The sequence below is a fragment of the Notothenia coriiceps genome, unplaced genomic scaffold (assembly GCF_000735185.1).
Source record: "Notothenia coriiceps isolate Sejong01 unplaced genomic scaffold, NC01 NC01_scaffold00024667, whole genome shotgun sequence".
Taxonomy (NCBI): domain Eukaryota; kingdom Metazoa; phylum Chordata; class Actinopteri; order Perciformes; family Nototheniidae; genus Notothenia; species Notothenia coriiceps.
In genome coordinates this window covers 6,394,358-6,405,183 of record NW_011357368.1, presented here as the reverse complement: position 1 = coordinate 6,405,183, position 10,826 = coordinate 6,394,358, and positions in this window count along the sequence as shown.

The window sequence follows — 10,826 nt, the reverse complement described above, 5'->3', positions numbered from 1 at the left end:
ATGGCTTTTATCGTTACAACCGGCGGGCCGCTCTTCCCCCTTGCTTGTCCCCGTGTTACGTCACACGCGCGGAGCGTCACTTGCCTAGGGCTTTTTTGATGCGGAGTGAACATTCTTACAAAAACGCACGGGCCCCAGATGTCACTGTTAGTGTTATAATTTTCTGTATATTTTTTTGAAAATCTTAAGTGCCGTATTCATCATTCTTCCTTTACACATTTATACACAGGTGTCTTTAACCTTGGAGTTGCCCCTCTTTAAAGATGTAAGACAGGTCACAGCCAAAGGAACAGATCTAAAAGAAATCGTGTAAAAAAAAATTTAGCATTGAAACGGGGCCGCCTTAAGACATATCCTCGCGACCGGGCACTTCTTAGCAGGAAAGGCATGCGATGCATTTTCTCATGACATTTGGGAGTATGCTGGTTCAATTATTGGCAGGCCTGGGTTTTACGTTTGCATGATCTATCTCAAACAATGAGGAAATCCGAGTCAATCTTGTAAGCTCCCATCTCTGTCCGTGTGACATAGGGACGAGGAAATAGCCGTCATAACTGGTCCGCGAAAGCACGTCAGACACCAGCAGCACTGCTGATGACAGATGCTGCCAACTAATGACCACCTGAATACTCTTTGTATTATATTTTTCGGTGGAGTTTATAGTAGATGGCGGGATGTGTGTCACTTTGCAGGATTTAGTGGGCCGTAATTAGAAGGTGTATTTTATACTGATGCACTACGGTTTTAGCTGTTATTTTCAGTGTATAATTATATTTCTGTTATTACGCAGTGTGGTATCAACTGTACAGTATCCAATTGCATTCTTAACATTCACTTGCTCACACGGCAACATACACAAACCTTGTACATAATGTAATGATGCATTTGTCCTAAAAGGTAAGGGCAGTCCCTCCCAATGTTTGGTGGTTCACACAGAGTGATGTCCGCTACAATAGTAGATTAGTACACACACACTTTCTCTCTCTCAAACACACACACACACACACACACACACACACACACACACACACACACACACACACACACACACACACACACACACACACCCCGGTCAGTGTTTGGTAAATGTCAGTAAATCAATTCCAAGTCAGATACTTAATCAGTCACAAACATTACTTGTAACACTTTGATTGACTGCTTCACTCCCAGTATGTATATTGTCTGTCTGCTTATTGCCTGCTTACAATCTGTAGTCTGATCTATACACAACCTTTTGGGAAACACTGCGTTCTGTCTAGCATTCAGAATGCAGTTGGTAGTCACTATCATAGAGATAATCTTAAGAAAGGAAACGAAAACAATCTAGGTTGTGTCATTTAACATATTCGGTCTATATGTAAGGTAAATATGTGATAAAACATGCCGACTCACGATTAAAGAGCTTTTGGGGAATTATGACTTTACATTCGAATGAGGTCATAAATCTATGCCTGTTACCAATAATGTAATGAGTCATACAGTCATCATTTGTATTCTTTAATTGGTCATATTTTATGTAGTTATTTTAGCCCTTCTTTGTATCAGTCGAGATTTATATCCTTTTTTCTCTTGGCCACTGCAACGGTTTAAGGACTGAAGATGCATCACAGACTGTAAAGCCCCTAAGTCAAATCTGGCTAGATAAATACAATTTGATTTGATGTTTTACATTTCATTGTCAGGGTAAGGTTAAATAGGCCTGTAGGTGTATTCCACTACCTAATCCATGTTGATGATTCGCTCATAAACGTCATATTACTCTGTCACGGTTCTCGGCTCTGTAATTATGTCTGATAGATTAAAATGCTCAGCAGGTAGATTGTTCTTAGCAAAGTGAACAATTAATGTGCCGATAGGAAAAGGCAGAAAGCTTCATTATGAACTTGATGTTAATCCCATCAAATGCATGGAAAGCACACATTCTAGATCTGAGTCATGTCCCCTCTGATGTAGGAGGTGCCATTTTCTTAGGAAAATGAATATATGATAATTTCATTTGTGACGGATAATGGTCTAATTGTCTTCTATTAGGAGTACATTTCCTCGGTGGACTATTGGTGTACAAGTAAATAGATTTTCTTGGAAAACAGGTGCTTCTCCATTTTTGCAACTGTTTCTATGTTGAAGTACTGTAATACTACCCTTTGATTATGGAAATAGAAAGACAATACTCACTGTTAAACTTAGTTGGACCCAACGTCCTTTTAACTCACTGCAAAAGTAAATGTTCACATGCTCTTAGCTCTCAAGTCTATCCAAGAGAATATATTTATTTTGTTTATGTTTTTCATTAGGTGGCCTCTTTGAAAGCAATTCATCTTTCTAAGGCAGGGGTCAATTAAGAATGAAGTCGCCCTTATATGCTTGATTTCAGGTTTCATAATTGAACTTTTCTGCTGTGACGTGCCTCCATGCTTTAATGTTCCAAAAAGCCTTTATTTTTCTCATACTGCCTGTGCTGCAGCACCTCTTTTCACCCTCTGTCTGAAACCAGATCTCAGTCTGCTCTGATTGGATAGCTGGCTGTCTCTGTTGTGATTGGTCGACTCATTTTGGAGTGAGCTTTGGGATTTGAGCCTTTGCAGATCATTTACATACAAAGAAACCCAAATAAAACACTAGAGGAAAGGGAAAACCCTGAAAAACACAATAGAAGCTCTTTAAAAGAAATGTGGAAAATGTGTATGTATTTAAAACTTTAAGAAAATGTATAGATAAAGGGCAATAACATTGTTTTTACTCATGGAAGAGCTAATAGAGTTAATCGTGACATTCCAGAGGATTTTTAACAAGTAATTCACTGACAAAAATAATAGGACTAAAGTCATTTAGATGAGAAAAGTCATTCACTCAACTATTCATTTAATCTACCTGATGCACTAATGTGGCACTTATGTTACCATGAATGTCTCCTTGGTTGTGATTCGTTGGCTAAGAAAAAAGCATTTGATATCTGTTGGCAGTTTTCTGATAAAAGCTCTGTAAAGAGAAGCCATGCTTTCAGTGGTTGCTCCCTGTTGCTTTCTGGGTACAATAGACAGGATCAGTCGGGGGTCAAATGTGCTGTGTGTACATTATCTCTATAGATAATTACAGCTCACCTCATCTGGTATCATCATTACTAGATAGAAAGAAGGAATAGGCTGGAATAGATATTAAATATATAACAAGTACTACAACACAAGACTAACTGCTCCAGTACAAAATATCATATAAATATATATAGCTGACAAGCCCGGCTACTTGAGAATCCATAATTATTCAGAGTAAAGGGTCAAAACAACTTGTTTGTGTTACCCTTTATCCAGCAGACAGTGATAGCACACACAGCATTTGTCCTCAGACAGACCTTGTTTTTCCCATGAATACATCTCTAACTGCAGAGCAGCAAAATCCACCCTCTCTGTTTCTATTTTGTGCATCTTAATCAGTGTTTTCTTTCTTTCATTCTTTCATTCATTGAATTGCCCTTCTATTGCTTTATTGTCTTTATTGACAAGGCTTTTATTTTGCATGAATTGAGGTTACTCCGTATAACAGGAAACATGTAGGGTGTGTGTGTGTGTGTGTGTGTGTGTGTGTGTGTGTGTGTGTGTGTGTGTGTGTGTGTGTGTGTGTGTGTGTGTGTGTGTGTGTGTGTGTGTGTGTGTGTGTGTGTGTGTGTGTGTGTGTGTGTGTGTGTGTGTGTGTGTGTGTGTGTGTGGCACTAACTGCAGTAGTTCTGAACTGTCTGCAGCTCAACAGCTGCTGATCTGCTGATACAATGACTTAAACTCCGGTCTAGAACTGTCATTGGCTGCACACACACCCAAACAAATAAGCCCTTAGACATACAGATGCAGCCACACCAGCGTTTCCACAGAAGATCTGCAGTTTAGTGTGTGTGTGTCGTTCCTCACCTTGTCCCAATGTGTGTGACTCCCCCTCCTCCACTCCAGTTGTCTCTGCTGCGCTGTCCTTCATGGAAATCCTCCTCCTTCATAGCAACACTCCACATCTCATTCCTGTGTGTTTATGTGTGTTTGTATGTGCAGGTGTACCGGAGCCAAGCGTCAACCAGGCTGGCAGGGTTGGAAGAGGCAGCGGAGGGGAGGACAGCTTCCTACCAGAGGGAGATCCTTCACCTGCAGAGGCTGCTGAGAGAAAGGCAGGACGCTGAGGAGAGACTGCTGCAGTCCAAACGGTAGGAGGGGAGCGAGGAGCAGAGAGAGAGGGAGAGGGAGGAGAGGGTAGAGGAGAAACGGTAAGGAGCAGGCGGGCAGAAAAAGGGAGGAGGATAGGGAGAGAAAGTGTGAATGAAAGGAGGAGGAGGAGAAAGAGGATGTGTGTGTCACTGGAGGGAGGGCGGAGAGAGAGATGCAGCGCTAAAGTGTGCATGGAGACGGAGCCGCTCACATCAACAAAACAGTTGCTGACAAAACACAGAGATGTCTAGAAAATCCGATCGGGTACAGCTCTTCTGTGAATATCTGGCTTTTTCTTACATTGTTTCCTTCAAAAGAAAACAAGTTAAACCAATGATTGTCTTATTTAAGCTCTTGATACATTTCTGAAACACAGAAATTATAGAATTTCTTTAATTCAGAAGCAGTTTTTATAAAGTTTGTCCCAAGAGAACACTAAATCACAAGCCCTGCTCAGTACGTATATGCCTCGGTCTCAAGTCTTCAAGCGACCGTTCTCAAACACATTTGTCACATCAAATACATAAGGTGATAATATGTCAATATTTAGTTAGCAACTTGTTGCACTGCCCCCAAGTGGCCAAATACATGAAATAAAGATAAATGTGCTTTTGGTGAGTTCTGTTAGTTTGTTGTCGGTTTGCCATAAGGAATATGGAAAAACAGCACAACACACATATCAACGTTTGCCCATTTATCAAGTAAGGCTAGTCCATCTAGCAACTTCTTTGACCCAAAACTGTTAGAAAATAATTAAACTATAACCAGACTGATGAGTTGCAGATTGTTATCGGCTGATATCCAGAAAAAATATGTGATTGAGCGATTAATGCTTTCTATTCCTTGGTCACTCTTAATGCCACATTTAGAAAAACTAATGGTAGTTGAGACCACAGTAGAAGAACTGGTTAGCGTTAGTTGAATTTCAGAGCTATCAGCTAATGACTTGACATTATGATGCTTTTTTCAGTCAAAATTCTTAACGTACATGACAATGTTTTAAAATCAAATCTTGTAAAACTTAGGGGCAATAGAAAACAGATGAAAGAAAGGGAAATATGAACTATTTAACTTTTTTCAAACTAGCTCTAAGTGGATTATAATGCATATAATTTACATATATTTCATCAAATAAAATATTGAAATAAAATAAAATCATTTATATCCTCATCATTTGAATTGCTTATTTCAGGCCTATAACCATTATATATGACAATGGCAAAGTAAAAGGATAACACCTGGATGTTTTGGCAGTTAACACGACTTCTAGAAGGTTGGAATTAGTTTTACTTTACTTGAGGAAATAGCCTTGGTCGAGACCTGAACTCTAGGAGTACTGTTCTAGTTTTATAATGTGTTCAGTTAAGTAACATACTGACGGATTGATCTTTTAATAAATGTGTTTGAACCCACAACAAACAATATAACAAGTGTAGCACACTAGACATAAACAATTCAAACCAGTCATACAGAAACACACATTACAACACATCGCCTTTCTAAAATAAAGCATTTCACACAGCAAAAGTCTTAACTGCTCTTTCTAAATTAATCTGTTAACTCAATCAGGACCATCGATTTCTAGCAATCCTCCAAGCTTCCATTCTTATTCACACATGACAAATTGCTGCAGTGGAACCACCATATCTGATTCACTGCAGGATTTGCATTAAGTAGTACCCGAGGCATTTTATTTCAGAGCTACAGAGAATGGCCTACTGCTGTGACAAACAACATAGGCTGGTGGGCAGTAATTGGTTTCGGTAAATGCTAGAATAAAACATGTTTTTCATATGGTATGTATTGTATTGTGTAAGTGTTCTTTCTCAAAATTACTATATGCAAGTATTTAGGAAGAAAGGAAGGAAGAGAAGTGTCATCTTTTAAATAAACAATGCTTGTACATCTTAGACGTCTGCTAAAGCAAATGTAATTGTACTGGTGAGGGTAGTGCTGAATGTATCCTTATTTATCACACACAACTACTAATACCTGAAATGAAGGAGCTTGTCACTCAGTTATAGGGGGCCAACCGTTTGAGTTGGAACTCTTTTTTTATGATATTCTTACTGCTAGATATGACCTATAAAAACTTGACTGGAACTTTACTGCTCCTGAAACGCACTACCGCTCCCCCTTTATTCCCCCGTTGTTATGTCTGTTTTTAGCTTGGTCACTGGGCCTGCTGCATGCTGCTATCAAATGAAAGCTGGCTAATCAGATCGTTAGAAGATCCTGTCCCGCTCTTCCCCGGGGGCATCGTAATGACAAATCACACACACACACACAAACACACACACACACACACACACACACACACTTGCACCAGCTTTGAGACACCACAAACCACTGTAGTCTGGTATTGTGAAAGTGCATTCACCCTGTGAGTCATTGGGAGTATGGGAAGAGTTGGATGTGGGTGAAACCCTGACTGACCTCTAAATAATTAGCCTGAAGCACCTGATGGTTTGTTTACACAAGATCATCTGATAAGTCATCATTGGAAACTTAAAAATACTTTGCAAGTGCTCCTACTAGCCAATAAATATCTTAGTGAAGTCAGTCTGCAAAAGACGATACTCTCAATTTCTCATGTAACTTATGCTGTTGAATTATCTATGTTAAACTCTTTATGGCCTGCCATTGCTGTATAACATTACTTGTAGCCTGACCAGATCGATTTTTGCTTGACCTTTTGATTCTTCTGTGATTTTGTAATGTCGCGGGTATGCCGTGCAAGGTAACTAAATAATTTCAGCAAAACTACAAGGCTACTTGACTTGTTCACCAGCCACAGCAAAAAACATGACATGCAGTGTAGTTGTTCTTAGCCAAGAAAAGCAATCCACTTGGCTAAAGTCAAACTTCTAACCTCCACACGGGCGAAAATAAATCTATCTCTGCCTTATTTTATTTTCTCTCTGATCCACTGCTTTGTATTCTGCCCGTGGTTTTGCAGCAGACGTGCTGATAGGTTGTGATTGCCGCCTGCCTGCTGAGTTCTGGGTAGCCTCCAGAGAGGCAGCACTGCATGAGACTTCCAGGAGCTTAGAAGGGGATGAGTTTTTAAATGACTTTCTCCCCTTTAAAAGTATATATATTGTATGCTTTTATTCAATGTTCTATCACATGATCAGAGATATATATAATTTGTTTTGGGGTTAATTGAGTAAAGTACTTTGTGGCGAACGCATTATAATTGGTTAAAATGGATTGATGAAGACTGTACTGAGAATTGTTTGAGAATAGGATCTATATAAGGTTTATGCTATTGTCAATATGTCTATAATCGTCTTTTTGTGAACATTTTTGTAGGCTTCATTTATATGTCAATAAAAAATGGTGTTCACTTATAGTGTTTGGAAAGTATCAGGGAACTACTAAGAGCTCTAGTGTTTAGTGCCATCTAGTGGGGAGGATGCAGAATGCAACCAACTAAATACCCCTCCCTTTACAAGTCTTCAGTATCATGAGCTGCCTGGTGCAGAACCGTGGTTACGCTCCCCTATCTTTCACAACCATCGCCTCACTCAAGGCCATCTTTACCAGAAAAACGATATTCCAAAAACAACGAAATTCAGGCAGTGGATGGCCTCACCGCGGTAACATAATAATAAACATAATAATGAATATGTTTTCAACAAAGACAATAGTCCAAGGTGCAGTGTAAACTTGTGTGGATATCTATAAATGTTTCAGCTCGTGGTTCAGTTGTAATTTTCTCTTCTTCTTTTAAGGCATGTTGGAGCGTTTGTTGTTGCAGTCTTAATCTCTCCCGTTTTCACACGCTGGGAAACAAGTAGTGTAAATTGCTGACGTTAGTTTATGGAAATGGCTTACACACTTAGAATTTCATGCATAATTGATGCTAAAGCCCATGAATGCAGATAAACTGATTGTGGTTGTATTTGATTATCTCCTGGTTTCCTATCAGGTTCAGGAGTGGTTCTGAAAGGGTCATGGCTTAGTCTTCATTTAGCGTTTGTTACTTTTCCTATGGTATCGGTCATTAGAGGTTTTAAGTAATGCTGTGACCACATCTTTTATAATTTGTACTTCTCGTAGTGGCTCAAAATGTCAAAACAAATACAACGAATCGGTATGTAGGTAATTATTTGTAATTTAGTTGTATCCATTGCTCTTGAGCTTTTCTCTAGAGGGTTTGTATTTCAGTTTAAAGCAAGTATATTGGCATTGCCAAACATTAGGAGTACTTTGCTAACAGCAGCACTTTACTCACATGGATAATCCATAACCCATTTGTAGAGCTACAACCAAGACACCATTTCTCAATTCTACAGAAATAAAACACAGTCATCATGTTTGTTTATTATAGTGTTACACTACAATGTACCTTGCAATTCCATAACACATTTTGCACAATAAAACAGAAGCCAGAGTTGACATATTATACAGAGAGTAAATCCAGGAGTGAACACTTTTATTAAATAGGGCAAACTCTTTATATTTAAAAAAAAAAAAGTTGATGTAATGGTGGCTGAGTATCGCCCAAAGCATGGCACTGGGACCCTCTCCTAAAATATTGATCCTAGAAAAAAGCCAGATTCAATATAGAAAAGCCATTGACATGTGTGAATGTTACACACAATTCACTACTGCTCAGCCATAGCAGTATCCGTCTGGATCTAGTACTATTAAATGAACCATTTGCATTTGTGAAATGGCTCACTTCCCTTTGGTTATGAAACAGCAGCACAAAGACTCTGTTGGAGTGGTAATAAAAAATGATTGTCAAATGCTGAGGCTGGTATAGCCAGACTGTCCTTTATAGCCCTTTCTGCTCAGAAAGACAGTGAATCATGTCAGTGTGCTGACGGGGCGAGGTCTGTGGCGGGGAGTTGTTGTGTTGCAGAGCGATAGACCAAATCCTGAGGTGGCTGCAGCTTACTGAAGCTGTAGTTGTAGCTCTTAGCTACAGGTCAAACTGCAGCTGTGCAGCCTCACGGTCCCCACCACTATCACACCAAAACACTCCTACACAAATAGACACACTCCTGTTGAATTTTCCATCTATTTTAGCTCTGTGATTTAGCTTTGTAATCTGTCTGAGTAGCTTCAAAAGGAAGCAATCAAGACTGCAGTTGCCATGGGTAACGCATCTGTGCATGCTGTTAGGGTTGGAGGCAATTAGCAGGTGGTTGAGTTTGTGAGGGTCTGAACTGAAAGGATACAAGGGACAAACTGTTTTTAATCCATCACTCAGGAAAACATCATTAATGAATCTTAACTTGATTAGAGAATGTTTCTCTTTTTTTCTCCACGTAAAATAAATGCTTTCAAGATAAAGCACGCAAGCTCACATGGCCTTGATGAATTGAAATTGAATTGAAAATACAGTTTCAAACCCCATCAACAACTAATCTTGTCCTGCCAAAGTGTTTCTAAGAAAAAAAAAGCAATATCTGAACAACAAAATAAGCAATTTCTCTTGAAATGATCCTTTGACCATTATAGATTAATAATATGGGCATTTCATGATGGTGGTTCACGTTGGTGTTGTATAAATCTGATCTATATGGCATACCAATAACCTGTCGTCATTGCATTGCATACATAAGTTATGTCATCCTATATTACCAATTGATTGGTTTATAGAGAGAAGTGCGTCTGATGTTAGCTTGTTGTTTTGACCAAATGACTCTTTATTAAGTAATCGAGCCAATGGTATCCTTCTTTGCTACTTCCGCTCATTTTTGTTTTTTTCCAATTTCTGGTTCCTGCCAGAACTTTCTGTTATCAGTCCTAATGTCCAAGCCATCCAAAAACAGATCTTGTTTGATTTGATCCTGACTGAGACCACCTGTTTGCGTCAAACCGATGTTCGGCTGTTTGGTCCACACAATGGTGTGGTGAGGTTTCAAAGCCTGTCATTTCGTTTTGGATCAAATTGAAAGTACAGAAAGTCCAGACTAAACAAGGTACTTTTGAAAAAACATGGTCATATTTATGTCCAGAATCTATAATGTGTGCTGAACCAGGATTGTTTACAGTCTTATACCCTTGTGACTAACTAGTAATGCAATAGTTCTCACGTTGAGGAATCATTGCACTAAAGTACATAATACAATGGTCCCAAGGTGTTTATCCTGATTCATCGGATACCATCGGTATAGTCTAGTTTGTTTGCATGCTTACATTTTCTAAATATGTGACTGATGGGAATCTATCTTTAGTTTTGCAGGTATGTGGTCCTAAACCAAAACATTGAACAAGTGTCAATCTTCAGGGGACATGAAACATTTTGTGTATCAATCCCTCCAACAATTGATGCAACATTTAACCCCAAACCACAAATGTCAACCTTGTGATAGCCCAAGAAGAAAAGTCAGGGGATAACAAATTTGCCTCAAAATATTTTTTATATATAACATTTAACAACTGTGAGAAGTAACACGGATGTGGTTCCTTAAGCAGTTGCTATGAACACTTACATTGTGAGTGGTAGTCATGTGATGCAGCGAAAACGTATTGCTGGAGTCTATTTCAGTTTGAACAATCTGCTGGTAATTGCATAGTTATTCAATAACGTATTAGGCAGCATGGAGTACATAACAGTTGAGTCAGTAGTATTCAGATCATTAGTATCCATCTTGTTGTTTCTTACAATGCATTAAAAACAAA